At 41.2% G+C, this 26,160-nt stretch overlaps 1 protein-coding gene across 5 annotated transcripts in view; it reads left to right on the top strand.

Moving 5' to 3' along the window:
• PAG1 (phosphoprotein membrane anchor with glycosphingolipid microdomains 1) overlaps nucleotides 1–26,160 on the top strand; it is a 203,795-nt gene that overhangs the window by 1,833 nt on the left and 175,802 nt on the right. For 2 of the 5 annotated variants that reach the window (XM_003408362.4, XM_023545821.2), the window contains exon 1: nucleotides 21,644–21,759. The exons of 2 other annotated variants lie outside the window; for them this stretch is intronic. The gene's annotated coding sequence lies outside the window, so the exon portion shown is untranslated. Of the gene's footprint in view, nucleotides 1–21,643; nucleotides 21,760–26,160 lie in introns of those variants that run through there. One more of the 5 variants, XM_023545823.2, reaches the window with a different exon arrangement.

The following is a 26,160-nucleotide window of genomic DNA, read 5'->3' as shown; positions in this document are numbered from 1 at the left end:
TCACTTTACTACCAATATATGCCTCGTTTCTCAAATCAAATAAATCTTTGATTAGTAGAGACCAAGCAGAAGTCACGGTAGTATGTGCCCGTCATGGATTGAATTGTGTCCCCCCAAAACGTGTGTCAACTCGGTTAGGCCATGATTCCTAGTATTGTGTGGTTGTCCTCCATTTTGTGATTGTAATTTTATACTAAAGGGGATTAGGGTGGCATTGTAATACCACCTTTACTCAGGTCACCTCCCTGATCCAATGTAAAGGGAATTTCCCTGGGGCTTGGCCTGCACCACCTTTTATTTCTCAAGAGACAAAAAGGAAAGGGAAACAAGCAGAGACTTGGGGACCTCATACCAACAAGAAAGCAGTGCAGGGAGCAGAGTGCATCCATTGGACCTGAGGTTCCTACACTGAGATGCTCCCAGACCAAGAGAAGACTGATGACAAGGACCTTCCTCCGGAGCCAAAAGAGAAAGAAAGCCTTCCCCTGGAGCTGACGACCTGAATTTGGACTTGTAGCCTAGTACCCAATAAGAATAATTTTCTCTTTGTTAAAGCCATCCACTTAACTAATACAGTGCCCAAGGAATATTAACATAGCCAATTAATCTATTGGACTTTATACTTTATAAATATATATTTGTATATATTATCTCTTTTGATCCTCACAGTAACTTTGTAAAGTACTTTTACTAACCAAAGGTTGGCAGTTCAAATCCAACAGGCGCTCCTTGGAAACCCTATGGGGCAGTTCTATTCTGACCTTTACAGTTGCTATGAGTCAAAATCGACTTGATGGCAATGGGTTATGGTTTATGGGTTTATTTACATATTTTTGTAAGTTTTTTCAGCCCAGCACAGGTTAAATCAAAGATTCACTGCTCAGAGGGTAACAGATTTGGTCAAATTCAAAACACTTCAAAGTGACAGAACTCCACTTCAGGCCTTCTTACTCCAAGTCCAGAGTGTTTTAGCTGTGTAGGTTTTCCGGGTAGGAACTAAAGCCTCAGACTTCTCTGTGTGCTTTATTTCATTTTCTCTCTACTGCATGATGTCTAGCCCCAGTGCCTTGGCAATTGTCTGGGTAACTGTCAACCACACCTAGTATAATTTCTATTTATGAACGGCACTGCATTTTCCAAAGATGAGATGATGACGAGATGGCAGGCAATCAATAAGTGTTTGTCACACTGATTGTCTATGCTCACATTTCATATATACACACAGTTATTCAAACTTTAAGTTCCTCAAGTTTGAGAATATAAATTTCTACGTAAGAAGTGTTCTATTTATTATTTGTGGATTTGCTTGAGCATATTACCTCTTTTTAAATAGTTCCTAGCTTGAAGAGAAAGCCTTGTGGAATTCCTGCCAGATGTGCATTTTTCTACCAATTCGCATCATGATATCACAGATTGATGTGGAGAGGGCCTTACCCAGAATGCCTGGAACATGCTTAGCATGTAGAAGTCAGCTCAAAGGTCAACTTCTGCTCAAAGGTCAACTTCTGCTTTATTAGAGTGGATATAATAGTCCAAAGATTTTTCTGAATATGCTTTAAAAATTCCAAAGAATTTTCAAAACTGTTTTAAATAATCTTTACTGGAAGAAGAGCATAGTCTCTCCCTATGATTACTTTAAAAGAACTTACTCTTGTTTGGAATTCTTTTATGTTTTATTTCAAAAAAAGAAGCTTAGGAGTGGAATTATTAAATCAATGGGCACAAACTTCTTCCTCATAAATATTGTTTTTTCCCTGATTTTCATATTAATGGATGCCCATATGGAAAAATGAAGCCCTGATGGCAAAGCGGTTAAAGCACTTGGCTGCTAGCTGAAAGATCGATGGTTCAAACCCATCAGCTACCCCACGGGAGAAAGATGTGGCAGTGTACTTCCATAAAGATTTATAGCCTTGGAAATCCTACGGGGCAATTGTACTTTGTCCTGTAGGATCGCCATGAGTAGGAATCAACTTGACAGCAACAGTCATATAGAACATACAAAAAGTACATAAAAGTGTCCAGAAGGAGAGAAAAATTTACTCATTCATAATTATACTATCTTGAGGCAAATATTGTTAATGTCTTAACACTTTCACTTCCAGCATTTTTCCTGTTTATTTTTCTTAGTTGAGATGTAGTCTATTTTTTTCCACTTAACATTATGTATTTTTTTTCACCAGTAGAACATTTGTTTCAATCTTTTTAACTAAAAAATGTTTCATCCTCTCTATCCTTCAACCTGGCCCTGTTGATGCCCTATTGATGTAATTGCCCGTAATCATTTGGTATGCACCTTCCTTATTTGTTCTTTGCTAAGCCAACATATACAGTATACATACAAATAGGATTGCTACTATTGTTGTTTTTACCAAAAACAAATCATACCCATAACTTCTTTCTTCTTAACAATGCATCATTACCTTTTTCTAAGACCCTACATATATATTTATTTCAGTCTATTAATGGAAACCCTGGTGGCATAGTGGTTAAGTGCTATGGCTGCTAACCAAAGGGTCGGCAGTTCGAATCCGCCAGGCACTCCTTGGAAACTCTATGGGGCAATTCCACTCCGTCCTATAGGGTCGCTATGAGTTGGAATCGACTCCACGGCACTGGGTTTATTAAGTAACTGCATAAAATCCCATAGCGTGAAAGTACGATAATTTATGAAACCATTTCCTATTTATGAACATTCAGGGATTTATTTTCTTCTAATTTTTCCCACTCTAAGAAACATAGCAATAAAAATCATAGTACACATACTTAAATAATAACACTTTTATTTCTAGAAATATTTCTTCACTAACAAGTATGAACTTAACTAACGAACGGGGTTCTTTCCCGTGGAGATACGGTCTGTATTTGTTGGGTTCATCGCTCTTTCGCCAGAACAGAACATAGAACATGACATGTAGAAGGGTTGGGTCAAATAAATATTGCAGAATTCATCTGAACGGACAACACTATTATGGGAGCCCTGTATTAAAGATCGTAAACGTGTAAGTTATGCAGCATGATATTTAGGTAAGATACCAAGTCAGGTGCTAACCTAGGGCATTCACAAATCCATCATCTGCCTCCAATGCAGCCAGTAATGGGCAATTTCATCTCCTTCTACTTTATTTTTTCTTCATTTATAAATCAGTTAAATGGCATGCTTCACATGTGCCATAGACGCGACCTATTTTAATACGCATTTTGTTCTATCAGGCATCTGGTAGTAATTAACATATAAAGTGATACACGTAGTGATAAACAAGCAGTCCCCAGGTTACAAATGTCCAACTTATGGACAAATCGTGCTTGCCCCTTCATGTTATTTAAATTTACCCTGACTTTGAAATAATTGAACTAACCCCTAAAACGAAAAACACCAAACCCGTTGCGGTCAAGTTGATTCCGACTCCTAGCGACCCATAACTAACCTCTACTCACAACAAATTCTTCATCATAATTACCTTCACTTGCTGCACGTACAGCTTTCACATCACGGAAAAGGCTTTGAGCCTTTTCTTGCACTAAAAGTAAGGCTAAATAAGAACCTTATGCACCTGCTCTGACTTAGCTACAAATTCAACTTAAAGACACAGTTAGGAACGGATCTCGTTCATAACCTGAGGACTGCCTGTATTAAAATTATATGTTTGTAATCACGAGAGTATTCATTGCCATCTCTTTATAGCATATTTCACATGTAGAGAATGAAATTATTATTAAATTAAATTCTTCTCACTCACTGACTCAGGCTTATTCAAGGTCTGTGTGGGAATAAGTTTCATTCGTCCACAGTCACCCCGAAAAAGACATGGCACCATCACAGATGTGATGAAAGAAGACAATCAGATGAATCAGTATAAAACCATCTGTTCAAACCAGAAAACCAGAGGCCCCCTGGGCTGGAGTCAACAGCTTCTTCTCCAATGTCGGAGATTTAGGGTACTCAGTAATTAACACCTTCTTATCCTTATTTTTTTTTTTTATCCTTACTTTTATTCCATAAATTTAAGGCATAAGATAGTAGAGTAAGGTAGATAGAGGCCATGGCATAGCATTAATTACCAATAAAGCTGTTATTGGAGGACGTGACTTACTATCTCCATGACCAAGCTGGCATCCTAGCACGGCACTGCAGGATTAGACAGGCTTTCCTCTCTCTGTGGCAGCTGGTACTGGAGTGAGGCACGTCTACCCCTTCAAGAGCCACCTCTGTAATACAAACCACAATGAAGTTCAGAGCAGAGCACTCATTTCCTGCTGGCAGCTAGCAAAGCACCCAAGAGGAAGAGAAGGGGGCTTGCAGAACTTGCCCTGTTTGTCCTTTCAGCCTTACTACTCAGATTAAGTTGCTGTCCTTCCCTTGGTGGAAATCTGCAAGGGAGAGAAGAAAGTCCAGACATTTTATGCTAGTGGAACCACTTTTGCATGGAAAGAAAAATCAGGTATGAGAAAGAGAGCTTCTCCCCGCCACCCACTGTTCTCGAGTGAAAAACACATTTATTTGCTTGTACACGTGTCGCTGCCTTTTACAGGGATTTGGGTTTTGAGATAGCAGACAGTCTGTTCATCCCCTGGCCACCTCCACAAAACACATCGCACGCACATATGGTGAAGGCATTCTGGAGATTGTGAGCTAGGAGAGGATCTAATTGTAAAATTTTGTTTGGGGTCTAGGCTTGAAAATCTTAACCAGTGCACTTTGGAATATAACCAAGTTTAAGTTATGTTGAAAATGAAGCAAGGAAATTAATGTAGTCCATGATTCCACATACACATTTAATTCTCCCAGTATTAGTACAGTGAAAAGTAGGTAAGTAATTCCAGGCATTTTCACCCAGGACATGTGGCTCCAGAGTCTGTCCTCTTGGCCATTCTTTTCTGCCGCTTCTCTGATAAGTAAATGTGAGCTATTATTATTATTGTTTGAAAGCTGTGAGAGCCAGAATTCAACAGGACTGCCTTGTTTTACTGGGAATTGCAAGTTTTCCACCTTTGACAGGGTATGGTCTTATCATTTCTTTATTGCTCTTTTTAGTGGAAAATATTTGAGTTTTCCATCTCTGACAGGTTTCTGCCTTGTACAGGTTCCGAATTTTGCAGGTTTTACTGTATACATTTTTTTCTGCTGACATCCCTATAGTCTTCTTTTTTAATAATGCATCAATTCAAAGCGTCTGTTGAATACTTTTAATAACATTTATGAGTGCCAGCAATGATCCAGATCTTATGAGGACAGTATTACCAAGTCCATTTTACAAAAGAGAAAACTAAAGTTCAGACAGATAGAATCATTTATTTAAAGTGACACACAGTTAGGAAACAGAAAACTGTATTTGAACCCAGGTCTGACCAACTCACACAAGTCGCTGTATTTTGGTTACTTGTAGCTGTCTGTCCATTATCTCAGATAGAAACTCCTTGTAATTGGAATCATGGCTTCTATTTATTCATTTTCCTATCCTCCACAGTATAGAATGCAACGCTCTATGCTTAGTAAACAAAAACCCAATCAGTTGCTGTCTAGTCAATTCTGACTCATATGACAACCCCATCATGTGTGTCCATAGGGTTTTCATGGCTGCGATCTTTGGGGAAGCAGACTGTCCAGCCTTTCTTCCGAGGCACCTCTGGATAAGTTTAAACCACCGACCTTTCAGTAGCCAAGCGCTTAATTATTTGTGCCACCCTGTACCTCTGCAGTTAGTAGGCATTCAATAACTGTGTGTAAAGTTTAAATAGACAATCTATTGTGAAGTTCTATATATATGGGATAAGCCTTGAGATAGCCTAGCCTGAGTCTGCTATTTTATAATTTAGGAAATGAAAGCCCAGAGAAGATCTTCAAATTTATATAGCTAAACAGTGTCAAAATCTAAACAAAAATATGACTCATCATACGTGGCATCTCAGTCCCTCCTGCTACCATTTCCCCTTCACCATGGGAACCATGCAAGGGGCTTGGCATGGATTAAAGTGATTTGGCAATAGGAGGAATCAGCTGCTGCTTCTCCTGGGACACAAGACATGGGGGAGCAGAGGTCACGGCTGTGTCATGGACTTGGAAACACTTACAGGAAAGAAAACAACAATAATAGATTAACTTACCCACCATTGCTATTGAGTCTTTTCCAACTCATAGTGATACTATAGGACAAAGTACAAGTGCCCCCCATAGAGTTTTCAGGGCTGTAAGCTTTATGAAAGCAGACTGCCACATCTTTCTTCCATGGAGCAGCTAGCCAGTGGGTTTTGAAGCACCAAACTTTAGGTTAGCAGCTGAGTGCTTAACCACTGCGCCACCATGGCTCCTAATAATACATTACATTTATTTGTTAGAGAAGCAGCAGAAAAGAGTGGCCAAGAACACAGGCTCTGGAGCCACATGTCCTAGGTGAAAATGCCTGGAATTACTTACTTCTCACTAGCCCAGGTGGCATAATGGTTAAGAGCTATGGCTACTAACCAAATGGTTGACAGTTCAAGTCCACCAGCTGCTCCTTGGAAACTCTATGGGGCAGTTCTACTCTGTTCTATAGGGTTGCTATGAGTCGGAATTGACTCGACGGCACTGGGTTTGTTTTTTTTTGTTTTTTATTAGCTATGTGATTTCAGGCAAGTTACTTAACCTGTGTGTGCCTTTGTTTCCTCATCTGTAAAATGGGAATATAATAGCTCATACTGGTTTTGTGGTGACTAAATGAGTTATATATATGAGACACCCAGGACAGCACTTGCCACAGAGTAAGCACTATATGGGTGGGGGGGTTATTCTTTGAGCAATTTCTAGATTTGGAAGACTGTGCCACATGTTTCAAAAACCACTAGGTTATTTATCATATTTTAAATAAGATGTCATACCATTATTTACTGTATTTTACAAACAAGGAATCTTCAGACATAGAGAGGATAAACAATTGAACTAAGATTCTAATACCTGTCAGAGGAGCCATGTAAACCAATGTTATCTTCCCCTAGAGCCTAAGCTGTTAAGCCACTGTGCTGGCAACTGTATCTCATCATTGGCTCTCCTATAAAAAGAGAAATTGCTTTGGGGGTCCCTATTGAAGCAGATATAGAACTTTCAAGCCAAAACCACTTGTTTTCTAACAAAAGCTCCTTCAATTCTGATGTGGCCCCAGGAGCGGGGGAGGGTGCTGCAGTAGGGCCGTATCACCCCAAAGCCAATCCAGTTTAGCTCAGAAATTACTCTGAAGTTTCAGATTACCACAGATGAATTCCAAAGGAGAACTGACCTGAACTCCCCTGGAATTAAACACTCTTGAAATAGCCAAGATTAGGCCAATCTCTGAAAAGTCAAATCTACCCATGTGTCTCCCAACCGAGAGCACACACATAGGAGAGCCTGTATGGAAAAGACTTCCAGGAGTCAGCAGCATCTACCGTTTATCCAGGCACCTTCTGGGAATAAGATCTCATTCAGAAGAAGGGACGAACCATGAACTTTACCCCTAACTTTAAAATGGCCACTAAAACACCTGCTTTCTCTCAGAGAAAGTGCCGCAAGTAGTGTCTAAACTTAAGACTCCAGGAAGCAGCCGTTTCTGCCAGTATTTGTCAGTTAGCTAAAGTCCTAAGGGAATGTGTTGGAGAATCAGTCTATCAACACATGTTTATTACCAAGCTTGTTATGTACTCAAAACTGGGTTAAACAAACTTTGATGTTTCCTACCACATGGTAGAGAGAGAATTTAAAGCTCTTAATGGACATGATTGTATGTTGTGAAATAGAATGTTACGGCGATGACAGTCCCTTAACTCCAGTTGCTGTCATTTTCAGAAATTCTGGTAGTCATAAAGTAAAAGTTTTGTGTGTCAGAAAATCAAGTAATTATCTCTAAAGAGTAACATGAAATCAAATAAAATAAAATGAGATTTCTCTCTGTTCTCCAATCTGAAATAAAGCATTGGCTGGTATCCCCCATCAGAAAAAAAACACTGCCAATCCCGCAGAGTCATTAAAAACTCCTCTGGCCGCAAAATTACTGTTTCGATTCTTATTTATAACATGAAGAAGACTCAGAGATAGTCCAGCTACAACTCAATAAGGATAATTAAATTTTAACCTGCCAGATAAGCAATACAGCTATTTTTATACTCTTGAGATTTTTTTTTCTTTAGAGTTCTTGTTTATGTTTTTGTCAATGCTTGAAGTCTATTTCTTTTTAAAAGTGTGTCCTAAATTAAGTTAGATTCCTGACGTTTCCTATCAGTATAAGTAATGATTCACTGACTTAATTTGGCAAGAAGACACTGAGTTTATCTACTAGCATAAACATGAGGCTTCCCTATCCTTTCTGTTCCTGTAGCTGATCACCTTTCCCCTAGCTATAGTCTCAATCCCTCTCCAGGCTTGGGACTTAATTTTGTCCATTGTCAATGGGGGAAAAGGGAGAGAGTGGACGGGCACTGAAATATCCTTAACACAGAACTCAGCATCAAGTACATCTTGTTAGTCTGGCTCAGTTAGGCTTCAGTTTTTGTTCTTTTGAAAAGTCCTCACCGTATACGTGGATGCAATGACCATATGATTAGAGAAACCTTAATAACCTGCTCAGTTCTTCAATCTGAGTAATATTAGATATCGAATTGCTCTTGGCATTATTTCTCTATTTTCCTCACAAACCTGCACCTTCCCTTCACCAAATATGTTCACCATGACCACCAATAGCATCTTGTGACTGCATAAAATAAACTAGATAGTTAAGGGGTGGGAGGAAGAGAGGAAATACAAAGAAGTATGAAACATAGCTGCCTCAGGAGCTTACTGTTTTACTGAGCATTTAAGATACGTACACCAATGTCTATAACACAAGGCACTTTAGGAGAAGTACCATGTGGATGACACAGACAGTAGGTGGTAGAGCAGCTCACAGGAAGGGATACTTCTCTAGCAAGGGAGCTAGAATGATCAAGGTCAACTTCATGAATGTGGTGAGGTATGAGTTAGGCATTAGAATATAGCTAAGAGTCCCTGAGAGGTGCAAATGGTTAATGTGCTTGGCCGTTAACTGAAAGGCTGGAGGTTCAAGTCTGCCCATAGGCATCTCAGAAGGAAGGCCTGGGAATCTAATTCCAAAAAATCAGTCATTGAAAACCCTACGGAGCACAGTTCTACTAGGACACACTTTGGATCTCCATGAGTTGGAGTCACCTGGACAGCAACTAGAATAGTATTTGAAGATCAGGGATGGGAGAGAAAAGCTTGAGTGGAAAAACCAAACAAACAAAAAAACGCAAAAGCAAGGAAGTTCAAAGGTTAGTGAAGCAATGAAGAACCAAGCAGTTTGACAAAAGTAGAATTTCAGGGTGGGGTATAATGAGAGAGAAAGTAGACTGTCACTGCCTCTGGGTATCCAAAATCTCTTTTATCAAGAAGTCCATATATTTTCAGGAAAAAAAACTAATTGTTAATATGGACAAAGCAAACTACTATGAAATTGCCTATAATTGGTTTCCAAATAGAATATTTACTTATGGAAAAAAAAAAACTTTAGAATGAGACAGTACTTGTCTGGTTAATGAACATTGCTTAAATGTGATTTGGACAACATGTGTCAGAGGAATATCAATGATATTTTAAATTGCTGTTTCTGGCTCTACAAACCAAAATAATGTCTCTTGGGCTCAGCTGTCCCCTTGTACATGTAAACAAAACAGATCCTACATTTTGTTTCTTTTCTAGCCAAGAGAAATTACGCTCCCATGGCTTCAGACAGCTGTCATGCATTTTTCCCTGACTGCTGCCACATGGGTATCAGGTTCTGCAGATCATTACCAACACCAACATCTGGCTCTGCTTGCTTTTTTTCAAACAGAGCTTAATTTCCCTCTAAGTTTCCAGAAACAGGAAATACCGTGGAGTTCGGGGATTAACTATTTCTAAAAGCAACTGCTGTTTTTACAGGACATCTTGGAGTGATGGTTTATTTTATGGCTTTTGCCTCTGGGAATTCTCTCTGTCTGAACTGCTGTGAAATCTCCAAGGATCCTTGCCTTTCCGTCATGCTGTTTGGTTGTGCTTTTATTCATCTCTTAAAGAACACTTCTTAGTGAATCCTCTGAGGGTAAGGCCACCAACCACGCAAGTAGCATCTCGAATACCAGAAGTTTTTGTTACCTATTCAGGACTATGGGTTTGACCACTGCCAGCGTGTTGAAACTTTGTGACTCCTGACTCTCATTAGCCCTCACTAGTATTGAACATCATCTCTTTCTGGAAGTTCCTTCTCTAGAAGGCAGCCTTTTCTTTGAAAGTAGGGAAGGAAAAGGGGGAGTTCAAAAGAAATTTAATTTTCCTTCTTAATAGGGAAGTTGTTGTTAGTAACCACATAGTTGGGTCTGACTCATGGCAACCTTATGTATAACACAACAAAAGGTTACCTGATCCTGCACCATTTTCATGATCATTTGTATGTTTTGATTCCATCGTTATTGTTGTTAGGTGCCCTCGAGTCAATTCTGGCTCATAGCAACCCTATTAACAGAGTAAAAAAACTACCCCATAGGGTTTCCAAGGAGTGACTGGTGGATTTGAACTGCCGACCTTTTGGTTTGCAGCCGAGCTCTTAACCACTATGCCACCAGGGCTCCTCCATTGTTGTGGGAGTGGGTAAGTGCCTGACTTTCTCAGAGAATAATAGTTATAACTCTTATCCCCACTTTTCAGATGAGGAACTGACTTCATACAGACTGGTGAAGAAAGCCACATAAACAGTGCATATTCCTCCACTTGTAAATGAGATTATGGCTCAAAGAGAGAGCCACAGTAAGCCTCACTTCCTCTCCGGTAATTGTCTGTCTTTCTATAATGAGAGACAGCCACCGTTCCGATGAGGTACAGGACTGAGAACAGAAAAGTCTATTTGCAAGGAAAGTGTTGAGAAGGTGGGAATGGGAAGAAGGTATATAATAGGGAAAGAAATGATAGAAATGCATTTGCCATCATGAGTCTTTCATACGTTTCTAACCTTAGAGACTACTCTTGGAGTTTAATCTCCTTTTTTTTTTAACTATATAAATCTCCCTTTCTTAATCCTGATATATTGTTTGTCTGCTAGTGAGGCCCCCAAATGGTTTATGACTAATGAAACACATCATTTTTCTCTGATGCCTATTTAAAATATAAGTTTATAAAATTGTATTATATTGAAGTAATAAAGACGAAGAAATAAAAGTGAATCTGCCAACATTTGGAATACCCACATCAGTTTTACAACCACAAATCTTGAGCGATGATGTCCAGGTACAAATTTACGGAATGTGTAAGGTCAGGATGTCAAAGAACATTGGGAACGTCCAGTCTTTAATCTGTAATGTAAAGACATTTTCTTAAGGCACTTTTTGTTTTCACTTTTATAAGTCCTGTTTTCTTGCTATCATAATTTCTTTCTCCCAGTAGAAAGATCTGGAAGTGTCAAGTCCTTAAGCCCTGCCTTTTCCTCTGCAGTACAGTGTGTGGCCACAGAGGAACATTAGTAGGCTTTGCCTTGATCTCCCCTGAAAGCTTTTTCTAGGTACTACCCCACCGCCCATTCTCAGAGGAGCCCTAATGTCACTTTGAAGTCCTCTGTCAGAAAAGGAAAGAATTTCCTTAAAAACTACAGTCAATCATGGCTACATTAAAATGATGAAATGTACATTAGAAGGCATCTAGCCACAAAATTTTAACTCTAGAAAAGGAAAAAAGCCCACTCACTAATAGCTGGTATTTATAGAAGCCTACTGTGTGTCCAAAGCTGTTGTCATTAAGGCTTTACACACGTCGCGTTTGGTAATCAAAGGCAGCAGCTATCTATTTACAGCTGATAAATGGAGATGCTGGGAGTCAGAGTCAGACAAGTCTGTGGTTCCTATTTTGCTGAAAGGCCTCCCCAAAGGTCACTTACTTCCCCTCTTAAGGGGCAACTTAGTTGTGGGGACAGGGAAGGTAATTGTTAAGGGGTTGAAGTTAAATGAATGTTTCTGTAGTATTCTTCTTTTAAAATTGTGCTTTAGGTGAAAGTTTACAGAGCAAATTAGTTTCTCATTAAACAAGTGATACACATATTGTTTTCTGACGTTGGTTGCCAACCCCGTGATATGTCAACACTCTCCCCTTCTTGACCTTGGGTTCCCCATTTTCATTCATCCAGCTTTCCTGTCCCCTCCTGCCTTCTCGTCCTCACCCCTAGGCTGGTGTGTCCGTTTAGTCTTGTATTCGTGGTAGAACTACACGTGTTATTGTTTGTTTTATAGACCTGTCTAATCTTTGGCTGAAGGGTGAACCTTAGGAGTGACTTCAGTACTGAGTTTAAATGGTATCCAGAGGCCATAGTCTTGAAGTTTCTCCAGTCTCTGTCAGACTAGTAAGTCTGGTCTTTTTTTGTGTGAGTTAGAATTTTATTCTACGTTTTTCTTCAGTTGTGTCCAGGACCCACTAGTGTAATCCCTGCCAGAGCAGTAGGTGGTGGTAGCTGGGCACCATCTAGTTGTGCTGGACTCAGTCTGGTGGAGGCAATGCTAGTTGTGCTCCATTAGTCCTTTGGACTAATCTTTCCCTTTTGTCTTTCGTTTTCTTCATTCTCCCTTGCTGGAGACATGGTAGGACCAGTAGACATAACTTAGATGGCCACTCACAAGCTTTTAAGACTCCTTCTCTAGGATTCTCTAGTGTTCATAAACTATCATGTATCTTAAAACTAGTTTTAAGAGACTTGCGATTTATTTATTAATCTCCAATCATACTATTCTATTAAAAAAAAAGTTATTGTCAAATCAGTTATGAATCATGGCGGCCCCAAATGTGTCAGCGTAGACCTGTGCTCCATATAATTTTCAGTGGCTGACTTTTTGGAAGTAGATCATCAGACCTTTCTTTAAGGTACCTCTGGGTGGACTCAAACCTCCAAGCTTTCAGTAGTTTAGCAGTCTAGTACGTTAACTGTTGGTACCACCCAGGGACTCCTTTTTTCTATGGACTAAGTTAAATGTGGAACCCTTCGCACTTTAAATACAGGGGAGTCGTCCTAAATTACAAGTACAAGCCCCAACTATTATTTCACCTCTTGTGACTAAGTCACAGGCCCATCTCCCATCCTTATCTTAGAAGCTGCTGATATCTAGTCTTTGCAAACTTCTGCTCCTCAGCAAGGAGGAGGAGACTTTGTCTCATGTATTTAGGGCCAGATTAAGACAAGTGAGGGTCCTAAGCATTGATAATCTCTGGTGCCTCCTCCTCTGCTTACTCACACATTCAAATGGGATATGTGCATTATATATATATGTGGTACGATTGATTACTTTTGTATGGTCTTTCTAGCCATGGTCTTGTAACTCCCACCCAGGTGATTGGGCAGGAATGTGTGATTAGGCAATTGTGACCCACCAAGGGGATTGGTCAGTTTTGCCTTAAAAGAGAGCCAATTCCAGAGCAGAGAGGAGAATCCCAGCACCACCAAGGAAGAACAGTTAGGAGCCAGCATGTCCTTTGCACCTGGGATCCCTGTGCTGAGAAGCCCCTAGAACTAAGAGACAGAGAGCGAGCTGTAACTTTGAAGATGGTGAGAAGCAGTGGCAGGAGAGACCTGAAAGCAGAGCCCCAGCAGCAGGAGATGGTGCCTTTGTGGTGGGCTTCCCTGCCCATGGAGAGAAAAAGCTGAGTCCCTTTGAGAAAAGGCCTAGGGCCAGAGAGAGGCATGACTGTGAGCTTGACTGGGAACAGGCTATCCTGATGGAAAAACTGTATCGTTGAGTGTTCCTGAGTCAGAACTGCAACCTGTTACTTCCCTAAATTGTGAGTATGGTCTGTGACTTCTGTGAATTATTGAACCCAGCAGAGAAGTAGAGAGTGCTGTGGGAAGGAGAGTTGGTGTCAGAATTGGTAAAGATGGCAGAGAGAGGAGGCTTGTCTGGCCTCCATCTCATGGAAGTCAGCCTTGCCCTGTTGACCTAGGTTTTCCTTCCTCCTTGTGGGGCTGGAGGGGGTCAGACACCTTCTCCATGCCGTTCTTATGTACACACACACAGAGCCATATATGTGTGTGTCTGTGTCTTGGCTATCCTTAATGTAACTTCTTTATAAATGTAACTATAATATTAGCAATTGAAAGAAAAAGTGGTATATGCCATTTTAGCAGAATGAGATGAACTGGATTATAAAATTTTTGGTAGATGTGAGGTGCTAAGGTTTTTACTATATACCATATTTTTCTAGAAAAAAAAAATGCCAATATTCTACGACAAAGAAAATGAGTCAGTCAATTTAGTTTTTCAACAATGTAAAATTCTGCTAATCTCCCACAAAGAAAAATTGACTTTCATCAATTTTTCTTTAAGTGACTCATACTTCAGTTTTGCTTGTTTTGTAAAAAACGCTGTAATTATAAATGAACAAATGAAAAGATGGCGTAAAAGAAAGTTTAATGATCAGAAAAAATATTAAAACAAATTACTGTATTTCATTTTTAGATAGATCTTTCATCTCTAACACACGTTATAATTAAAAATAGTTCTTTCTATTTTTTGCTCTTACAAATTCTTCAGTGATTTCATCACAATTAAGCTGCTGAACAGTATCTACTTCCATACATAATAAGGATAATGAATCAAGTCTTTCTCGAATAATTGTTGTAGCTGAGGGTTTTTGGGTCTCTTTAGGGACGAAAATGAGTGCTCTGTTGTGACGTTTATGATCATTGAATTTAGGAACATGCATAAAGCAATTTCAGCATTGGGGACTACGCATTGTATTTTGTCTTCTAGCATGGAACCATACATGCTGACATGAGTAAAATTTGTCTTTCCTGAATCTGTATACTTAGTTCTCGTATAAGAATGAAATTGTCTCATTTTCCAGAAAGATTTGTATTTAAGTCATTGGAATTAGCCTGCACTAGTTTCTTGGGTGCCTTCATGAATTCTTCATCAGGTATGTCCACATAGTTTAAGAAGGAAAATCCATTTGAAACAACTTCATACGCTTTCACCCTTCTTTTCATGCAAGATTCTAGTGTGTCAATGCTGGTGTGGTATGTGGTTACATAAAATTGATTTCTCGCACTCAACGATACTTCTGGAACATTTCCATCATGTACTTGTTTCTTTCTAATGCTTCTGTGATGGTGAACTGCTTGATAATCAGTATTTGGCAGTATTTGTTTTGTCATGTTGTAAAAATTTTCAAAATCTTCTCTTAAATTATATAAATACCCTGTTAATGACTGGTAGAGCTCTGTGCATGTCTTTAACCTTACCTCTGAATCTTGGAAAGCTTGACTCATTTGATGAAAATACTGCAATATATTATTCCACCTAAGCAACATAAATACATACTCTAGTGTTTGCCTTTTGTTGGGGATGTTTTTAGCTTCTCTTTCAGTATCTCCTTTTTGTGCCTGGTCTTCAACAATATTCTCTAAGGCATCTAGAATCTGAGTGTAAACTTCCAGGATTGTATTCATTGCCACAGCGTGTGGTGCCCAACATGTATTAAAAAAGACACTTTAATACTCAGTCATTGCCTTTAATAGTTAATAACTGCCCATTGGTGAGTAGAGGTGGCAAAAATGTGTAGAATAACTGAACAGTAGAAAAGAAAAATCAGCTGCTTCTGGACAATAATCTTCTGTACTAAAGCCTGCAGGATTAAGTGAATGTACAGCACGTGGTATGCAAATGACGTATTCATTATGTTCTAAAATTTTCTGTTGTGTGCCTTTATAGCACCCTGACACATTGGCAGCATTGTCATAGGACTGGTCTCTACACTTAGAAAAATCAATTTGGCGAACTTTACATAAATAATGAAGTATTTCGTTTGCAATTTCTCCACTGGTATGACTTTTGAAGCTAGTAAATGTGATAAATTATGTTGATTGAATTCATCGCAATGATCAACTTATTTGAGCTCCCTTGCTTTTGCATGTCATCTGGATTGTTCACCATTGGTTGTTTACAAGGACCTGTGCAAGAGCATACTTTGTGTTTATATCATGACAAAAAGCATTGCTGGCACTCCTGGCTGGAGCTCTGGATCAGTAGATGTGGATGTACAAGACGGTTCTCTCAAAATGGATCAGAGAACTGTTATCTATTAATATAATCCATTCTTGCCCAGTAACTGCTCATGTTGGATTCAGTTGCATGTTGGGTGAATGTAGCAAGAATTAGACTTGACAGCCCACCACCAGTTCTTATTTATTAGAAAGAAGTAGTATACTCCCAAAAGATCTGCTGAGATAGAGTTTAGATTATACGGGAGGGGACTATAGAAGGCAGATGTCAATGAAGGTGTCAAAGTGGTAGGGGCCTCATAGTTTAAACAACCTTATACGTGGTCACCGTTGTAACCCTGCATGAACGTTGTTTCCCGCCGGCACGTTCTTACTCACTAGAACTGGTATCAGTTTCATTCAGTGCCCTTCCACTTCCCTTCTACTGTGGTGCTCTCTTTTCCTTGTGTCCTGTGGGCTTGGTATCTATGGATTTTTGCTTTGAACAACTGATGCTCCTGTTTTGTTGATGCCCTAAGTATGTGTTTACCTTGCTTATTGGGTAATCTGTTCCTGCATGTACTTTGGAAATGTTATCAGGAGGGACCGGTCCCTGGAGAAGGACATCATGCTTCGTCAAGTAGAGGGTCAGTGAAAAAGAGACCCTCAACAAGATGCACTGACACAGTGGCTGCAACAACGGGCTCAACATGGCAACGATTGTGAGGATGGCACAGGTTGGGCAATGTTTCATTCTGTTGTACATGGGGTTGCTGTGAGTTGGAGCCGACTTGACAGCACCTAACAACAACAGCAAGCTCCTCAGCCACTGCTAGAGTCTTCCTCTTTGGTTCCTAAATTTTATACTCCACAGCCTCTAACCCTACTCCTATCATCGAGCCAGAATCCTTACCCACCACCTGTTTTATTTCAGGCTTGGAGTTACAATTCATACTATATTAAATTATTTATGGATTCAAAAATTTTTTGAAACTAGTCTGGAGTCCAGATTATTGATAATATTGATTGCTGTAATTTCTAAGCAACTAATTTAGAAGTGAACATTTGAAATGCAGGTAATTCATAAGTATTCTGTGTTAGGACAAGAATAATTGAGATTTTCTCTAATTTTTAAATATTTCCCGGGGGGGAAAAAAAAAAAAACACACAGAATGCTAATCTCCAGATCTAGGAATTCAGCTATGGTTTCCAGTGAAGTTACTAGCAGCTGCGTACACTCAAACAAGGCAAACTTTGTAATAAACCGTGTCCAAAAATCAAGCACAACTTGCATTAACTTTTATGGTAAACTGACTTTTCACCCAGTGAAAAATTCCCTAATGCTCTACTCTCATTCTGTGCTCCCTCAGCCTGCAGTCACCTTGGAATCCTCACAGTTCACTAACCTGGACTGTGTCTGTGAAATAAGTCGAGGGCGGAGATTTCCATGCCAAAGAATCCCTCTGAGTAAAACAGGAAGAAATGTAATAAACAAATCTGGAGAATTTTGGGACCAAAACTTCTCAGCTCATTGATAAGCCTGTGATTCTTAGCAGGAAGAGTTTAATAAAAAACCTATTCTAGGTACAGCTTTTGACCTAGGGAGAATGGGTTCAACGGAGTCTCTAGCATCTATATAATTGAAAAGCTCACTATTCGTACTTTTAAAGGCATTGAATAAAGAATTCTCCGCCAAAGAGTGAACTTTGCTGACCCACAAGCAACACAGGCCTCAGAGAATGAAAAAATGTAACAGCTATTCCTGCCAGACAACAATGACAGCTATTGAGAAACAAATTCTAGATGCATCCTTTCTCAGACACAATCAATATTAAGCCAATATTATACATTTCATGTATTTAATGCCAATAATAATGGCTGAAAATGGTATGGCAATGTGACATACTAATTAACTTTTTATATAATTAAATCCTGAATCTTTTGAAGTCAATATGCAAACGATTCAAATACCATATAGACAAATATTTTTTATTGGAATTTCTAGCTTCAAAGAAAATGGGGTGACCACATTGGATTCTCTTCTAAAAGTCTCAACTTGACTCTTCTGCTACTTTTGTATTTTTTTTTTCACTTAAGACATTTACTTATTAAAAAATAAACTAACAAAATTCAGCAACCAATGATGTACCAGCTCCCTCACAGATAATTCTTTTTTTCTTAGGCATTCGCTTATTTTCATTGCATAATTGCGTGGAAGAATAACTCCAATGGTGAGTTACCTGAGAAGTAGAGATAAAGATGAATAGGACATCATTGGCGATACAGCATTTCGAGACCAGCCTCTGGGCTGGGAGATTGTATGTAAATACCACAGACTATCTAAACTTTACTGCCCATAGCATTTACCACCAGCACCAGCATTGTTTCTGACACTTGTTTCTAGATGGAGGAATCAATCTGAAATACATTTGGGTTCTCATTTACTGATGGCAAATCTTGATATGAGAACCTTGAAAATGAAAAACAATCTTCCGCATGTCATTTGGTAAAAGGAGAGTAGAGAAAAAGGACAGAGGCTTGAGACTGGCTCCTGCTTGGATTAGTGGTTTTGTCTAAATCACTTAGCTTCTCTGGGCCTGGGTAAAATGAGGATGGTGATTAGACTTGTCACCAGAAAATGTGAATGTTGCTCTTTGAGCTGCAATGTCCTAGGATGAGTGTGTTTTCAGTAGCACATCTGGCAATCCCAGTTTGTAGAGCTGCAAAACTGGGGTGAATTTCCTCCCTACACAAATGAAAGCCTAATTCAAAATGTAGGCTCACCTTTTAAAGGATGTGAATAGTAAGCACAGAAACCATTTCCTCTGTAAGACCTGAATCGTTGTTCTCGTCGGTGTTATAGAAGCCACATCCAGCGCTCAGAAGTTCTGTGTGTTTACTGGTCCCACCATTTGTGCACATCACTTAACATCCAGAGTTTCCTTTTTTTAATCTGTAAAATGAGTGTAGTATACTTTTTATCCAGTTTAAGAGGCCACTGTGAGATTTCAGTGAGATAATGCATGTGAGGGTGGGCGAAACTAAGCCAAACCCATTGCCATCCAGTTAGCTCCAACTTATGGCGACCCTATGGGACAAAGTAGAACTGCCCCATAGGGTTTCTTAGGAAAGGCTGGTGGATTTGAACTGCTGACCTTTGTTTAGCAGCCAAGCTCTTAACCACTGCGCGCCACCAGGGCTGCGCCACCAGGGCTGCGCCACCAGGGCTGCGCCACCAGGGCTGCGCCACCAGGGCTCCAATGTATGCGAAGTGTCATCCATTTACAAGTTCTTGAACAACTGAGTTCATGCCCTGCACTGAGTTAGGGGACCAATCCTGGTCTCTGTTTTCTTCCCCAACGTGCCTTGCCATGTTCTAGGTTGAGCATGAGGTTTGCTTCCTCCTACATACCTTTTCTTCTGCCATGCACTGGTTGCTGACCATCTAAAATCCTTTATTCCATCACTCAGCTCCCTATACCCACTCTTCTCCTCAGAATGAACCCCTCTTTCCAACTTCATTGTTGTTAGATGCCATTAAGTTCCCCCCCTCCCCAAACACACACACTCGTGGCAACCCCATGCATAATGGGATCAGACCATTGTGACCCATAGAGTTTTCACTGGCTGATTTTTAGAAGTAGATCACCAGGCCTCTCTTCTTGTCTGTCAGTATGGAAACCCCACTGAAACCTGTTTAGCATCACAGCAACACTCAAGCCTCCTCTGACAGACGTGCACCATGGCTGTACATAGGTGCATTGGCCAGGAACACAACCAAGTTCCCACATGGAAGGTAAGAATTGTACCACTGAACTACCATTGCCCTCTCCTCCCAACTTTAAACCCTCTTTAACAGTAATGTGTAAAGGGTCCTCAGTACAGGGTCTGCATGGGTTTAACAGGAGTGCTGGTGGTCCAGTGGTTAAGCACTTGGCTGCTCGGCAGTTTGAACCCACCAGCTGCTCCTCAGTAGAAAAATGTGGGAGTCTGCTTCCTAAAGATTTATGGCCTTGGAAACCCTATGGGGGCAGTTCTACTCTGTCTTTACGGAGCTGCTATGAATTGGAATGGACTGAATGGCAATAGGTGTGCGTTGTGTGTGGGGTTTTAATGCCACATATATTGTTTCTGCTAAGTAATGCATAGTAATTATAGAATGATTGGACTTGTCAGATAAAGCACCAATTGATTTTGGAATTAACACTACAGCAAGGGGGTTGGTTAGATTTTGTGCTTAAGAGTCAGATATCCTGAGTTCTAGACCTGGCTTGACTGTCATCTCAAGTCTCTTCCCAAATCCCGGTTGCCAGTCTAAGTCTTCAAGACTGGTCTAAACATTATTCATATCAGACTCATAGGGAGTGCTTGTTACAAATGGAATTCCAGAGCCCCACCTTTCGCCCAGCGGCTGAACAGGAACTACTATGGGTCCATACCCGTTCCCCTGGAGAGGATTCGTAGATTCCAACTCACAGCGACCTTGTATGGTAAAACCTAAAAAAACCCAAACCTGTTGCGGTAAAGTCGATTTCAACTCATAGTGACCCAATACGGGTAGGGCCTGGGAATTTGCTCTGCAATTTTAAAAAGCTCGTCCTGTGATTCTCACGCAGACCCGAGTTTCAGAAGCTCCCTCCAGGGTCTAGACCATACTTAAGTGGCAAGGATGGGGTAGTCTGGACCTGCAGCTTTGGCATTGTCTGAGAACCTAATGCAAATGGCGAAACTCAGCACTCCCTAGCCCCCTGCATTTTATATATGTTAGCCACTAAGACATGCTATTATACAGTAAATGTTTGAGAAACACTGCTGTACCTTGGAATCATCTGGGAAGCTTTACAACCTACTGATATCTGGGCCCCACCCCAGGAATTCTCATGTACTTATTCTGCGGTACGGTTTAAAATCTCGAGTGATTTTAATGCACAGCCAAGGTTGAGGACCACTGTTCCCCAAATCGGAGCTCTTTACAGCTAAGGTGTGGGCTCGCCCGGGACCCTAAGGATCACTTAGAATAAATAGCGCTCTTTAAGGTACAATGCACTCTGGGGACAAACAAGTTAAACTCTACAGCTTTGGGTTCTGAAAATCCCAGGTGGGAGACTTCCTGTGCCTTCCGGCGGGCTAGCAGGGGCAGCGTCGGTCGTCGCCCGGGCGCCCCATCCCGGCCCCGCCCATCTCGCCCCCTCCCCGCCCCTCCCTCCCCCGTGACGTGCCGCAGCGGGCGGGGATCATGCGCACTCGCGCCCCGCGCCCGGCACGGTGCTCCGCCTCAGCGCCTGTCATTCTCCGCGGCGCGGCGGGGAGTGCGGATTGCGGTGCTCGCAGGTTCGGTCGCCCGCCTGCGCGCCCGCGAGGTGACGGACCGACCGGGGGCGGGCTGGCCACTCTCCTGGCAGCAGCGCCTTGGGTCTTCGGTCGCTGTGTTTCTCGTTAAGCTGCGATTCTCCAAGAGCCAGAGACACGCACCAGGAGCTGTGAGCGCCGCATTCCGGGGCCAGTGGCAGCTGCGGTGCTGGGGTCCGCGCAGCCGGTGCTGCCTCGGTCGCTCTACCCCCGCCGCCGCCGGGCAGTGCGCCCTAGCGAGTGCCTGGCGCAAGGCACTGCTGAGCCAAGAAGGCTGGTGCAGAGCGGTAGCGCCTCGCCCTGCACCGTCCCCTGCCGCCACCCGGGCAGCACCCGACCAGTGGCGCTGCGCGGAGCCGGAGTTTGCGGGTCTTGCCTCGGAGCGTGATCCCCAAGAAGACTCCCTGCTCCCTGTGTCCCAGTAAGTTGATTGTAGTTTCTAAAGTTGGAGGGAGCAGTGGGAAGGAGGGGTCCGTTTTTACCATCTTCATGTTGTGGAAGCCAGGAGTGGGTGCTGGGTGCCTAAGCGAAGAGCACTCCTCTTCTCTCTTGTTAGCTGGGCTCCAGCAGGGTGTGAAGAAGCGGGGCACGGCACGCGAGGAGGGAGTCCAAGGCGAATTGCCTTCAGCGCCTGGACGAATGTGTCAGTTGGAAATATGCTGGGAGAGGACAGGTGCTCTGAGGGCATTTCGCCTGCTACTAATTGCAGATTACGAGCTCCTTGACTAGTGTGTGTGTGTCTGTGTGTCTGTGTGTCTGTGTGTGTGGCGCGCCAGGGTCTTGTCATCTCTCTTCCAAGCCCTGGGGGAGTGACTCCGGTGATACGCTGAATGACCAGGACTGAGATGCGTCTTAGCAGGTGGGAGCTAAACCATTCCATCTCAGGCCTCCAGGCTTTCCAGGCGTCCTGGTTTACTCTCTCCTAGGCAGTTTTTTTTTTTTTTTTTTTTTTAAGGCAGTGGTTGCCACTGTTTCCATAATTGGAGACCAGTCCTTTAGGGAAAAACAACAACAACAAAAAAAACCCAGAACTTATATGTCAACCCAGCGTTTTGTGCTGTAAGGCAAATAAAAGCAAAAAACTGCTCTGTGCTTGTGGTTTCATCAACTTTAAGAATGTGGACAAGTCTTAAAGGAAGAGGATTCAGATGATGACATTTGTATTTCACCCGATTGTCCTGCGCCTCTTACGTAAGAAACCTCCAGGCTGGATAACTTTGTCTCTCTGCAGTGGCTGCAGCTGTGGCTCTCCATTCCATTTGTTTAAAGTCCAGCTTGAACGGTATTTAATGAAAATGCTGACTATGATATAAGCAGCTTGTAGCTTGAAACAGAGTGCGCTCTTCAAATTGGAGTGTCTTCTCCTAATAGGGAGCATGCAAGGCAGAACCCAGTATATTTTTCAAGGCAGCTCCAGGAATTAGACACATAAATCATGTTTTAAAATAGCATGCATTGTGCAGAGAGCTTGCAGAGGACCCTTTTTGAACACATCGCCTTTGTTTTAGAAAAAGTAGAAATGGTTTGTGCCAGATAATTGTTGAGTCTGAAAGTTAAGTGTACTGGTAGACTTAATTATCTTAATAAACAAAGAGCATGATTTATAGGTAGCTGGACTGTCCTGCTTTGAAGGACAGACTTCTTTAACCTTTCTTTCTCATCTGTTCCCTAGAGATTCTTTTTAAGCAAAGCAATAGATTATCATCATTGATGTTTAATACTTGAGTTGATTAAATTTGCAAAAGGAGCACTTTGAAATACCACACAGTACTGCTGTGTGACTCTCTTAGGCAGTGGTTAGTAAACATAAGGGGAATATTTGGAATATTTGATGTAGGAGTTATTAGCTAAATAAAACAGATCATATTAAAACTGAGCTACTATTTTTCTTGATTTGGACTTGAAATTGCTGTTTGATCCAAAACTTCGGGGCGTAATGTTTTAAAGTAAAATTTATTTAGGTAATCTTTGGAGAGAGAACTGCGTTTGTTTATAGTATCTCAGCATATAGTTACAATAACTTGTTTAAAAATGTGTCATCATTGTTTTAAAAAAAATTCTAAAACAAAAGCAAAATGTTATTTCAGAAGTGACTCTTGGCTTGTTTAGTCAAATCTACATATTGTAGTTTGTGAGTGCATCCAGTGCTCATGTCTAGGAAATATTACATCTAAACATGGAATCTCCTTTTTGTGAGAAAAAACAAATGAAACAAAAGATCCAGATTAACCAGAAAGCTGTATTACATCATGTTTAGGAAGATAGACTCTGGAGCTGGCTGCCATCACTGTCACTTATCATCTGTTTGAATATGGGCAAGTTATCTAAACTCTCTGTGCCTCAATGCTTCAGTGTGGCCATCTATAAAATAGGGGTAACAGTAGTACCTGCCTCGCAGGGTTGTTGTGAAGACTGAATGAGTTCATGGACAGAAAGCTGGTGAATCAGTGTCTGGCATATTACTAAGCTCACTCTGGCGAAAATGATCATTGCTATTAAGGGAAATGTGTCTTTGGATATTATGGACATTGAATGGCTATGGCAGAGGTTAAGAGAGCAGCTCACATGTATGATAGGAAAGGAGCATAAACATTTACTGGGCATCTCCTAGCCAGGCAGATACCAGCTTAATTCTCACTGCAGCCCTTTGAGATACATGGTTGCATCTCCTCTTCAGAGATGAGGAACTGAACCTTAGGAGATCAATTAGTAGAAATAGGAGCTGATATTTTAACACGTCTTTCTGTTTCACAGCCCTGCTCTTTTTGAGTCTGCGGTCTCAACTTGCAAGGTGTTTTTTTTTTTTCCCCCATATATTCTCCTTTCATCCTCATAATAACTCAGTGAAATAGGTGGTATTATTATCTTCAATTGACAGATGAAGAAATTTAAGTTAAACACTAAGGTATGCAAAATGCTTACCAGCCCCCACACCATAGGCCTCTCTGAGTAGGAGCTACTAATATTGTTATAATAACATGGGATCACCATGAGACGGGGGCAACTCAACAGCAGCTAACAGCAACAACAATGTTGTTAAATAACTTACTTATGGTTACACAGAGCCCTGATGGCACAGTGGTTAAGAGCTCAGCCACTAACCAAAAGGTCAGCAGTTGGAATCTACTCCTTGGAAACCCTATGGGGCAGTTCTACTCTGTCCTGTAGAGTCTCTGTGAGTCGGAATTGATTCAGTGGGTATGGTCACATACTTCCTAGGTCATGGTAGAGGTGCCTACAGATGAAGTGAATTTTCTCCAAGTCTTAAGTGGATTCTGTTGCTCAGCTATCATGTATTCAGAGACTCAAGAAGGAAAAAGTGATACTGTGTTACAATTCACACTGGAGGACAGCCCTCCCCATTTTATTTCCTGCTTGCTGATGTCGCTGCAGCCATCCACACACAGCCAAGTAAACCACCACCTACTGCCACAAGCAGCCGCAGCAGCAGCAGCAATCAACGGCAAACAGCCTTATCCCTGCCTGTGAATTCTGTCCTAGCCAGGGAACTCCCCTCGGGCAGAGAGAGAGCCTTTGTACTTTGCGTTATCTTATATTCTGTATACTCATCTTTCTGTTTATTTAGCAACGGGAATAACTTGTACTTCACATCAAATACGCATGCTTTCTTTAGGCCTTAGTCCTAGTGTGATGGAAGTTGCCAAAGCCACCTAAACTTCTCATCAGACTTCCAGAGGTTGGGTATGATTAAGTGGCCACTATTTGTGTGTGTGTGTGTGTGTGTGTGTGTGTGTGTGTGTGGCTTTTTTAGGTTATCATCCAGATACTACATGGTGTTCTGGCCCTTGGTAAATATTTATTTTCCTTGATATTAAAATCTAGTTGCTATATAAGGAACATTGGAAACCCTGATGGTGTAGTGGTTAAGTGCTACAGCTACAAACCAACTGGTCGGCAATTGAAATCCGCCAGGCGCTCCTTGGAAACTCTATAGGGCAGTTCTACTCTGTCCTGTAGGGTCGCTATGAGTCGGAATTGACTCGACGGCACTGGGTTTGGTTTTTTTTTTTTTTAATATATATAATGAGCATAGGCAACAGGCTGTGCACAGACTGATTTAATGTTTAGCCTCTTAGCTAATGTATCTTATCACTGAAAGATACTTTCAGACAAGTGTCCTATGTTGACTTTACTTTTTTTAAGTCCAAACTCTGAGTAAAGAGCTTCCAGGAGGTGTCTCAGTGTGCCTGGGGAAACGTACCAGAGTTGCAGTGTGCCAAAGGGAGTGCTTGTCATCCCCTGAGTCTTCGCTCCTCTCTGAAACTTCTGCTTCAATTTCAGCCATCCTCTTCAGAGAACAGATATTCCCTTTTACTCCGTCAAAAGTTACATTTCAAACATTCCTCTATTCTGGGTTATTCTATAGTAAAAGTCTCTCCTGCTCTTTTTTTGTGACTTGAGCTAGGTCTACAAGTTACTTTTAACTAATTCTTCAGAATTTACATATAGTTCTGTTTTATTTCCTGTCCATGTTATTTTTTTTAGTGGCTTCAAATTGATTTTCCTCTGACATCCAGCATTCTCTTGTTGTCAGAAGATGCGTGTGCAAGAATTTTAACATGGATATAAGGGAATGAAGATCATTTACTTTCCCCAGCCATATCGACTATTTTGAATTTTTTTTTTTTTCCACTTTGGGCTTGGGGAGTTGGGAGCTGATTATATTTCTAGAGCTCGTGCCTCATGTATCTGTGAGTTGCTATTGAGGGGATGGAGGACACCAGTCTCTGGCTATATAAGCAAGTAGGTAATATGCAACATCGCAGAGGCATCCCCACAAGGTTAGGAGATTGCTGACTGC

The sequence above is a fragment of the Loxodonta africana genome, chromosome 14 (assembly GCF_030014295.1).
Source record: "Loxodonta africana isolate mLoxAfr1 chromosome 14, mLoxAfr1.hap2, whole genome shotgun sequence".
NCBI lineage: Eukaryota > Metazoa > Chordata > Mammalia > Proboscidea > Elephantidae > Loxodonta > Loxodonta africana.
This window is presented reverse-complemented; position numbering and strand designations above follow the sequence as displayed.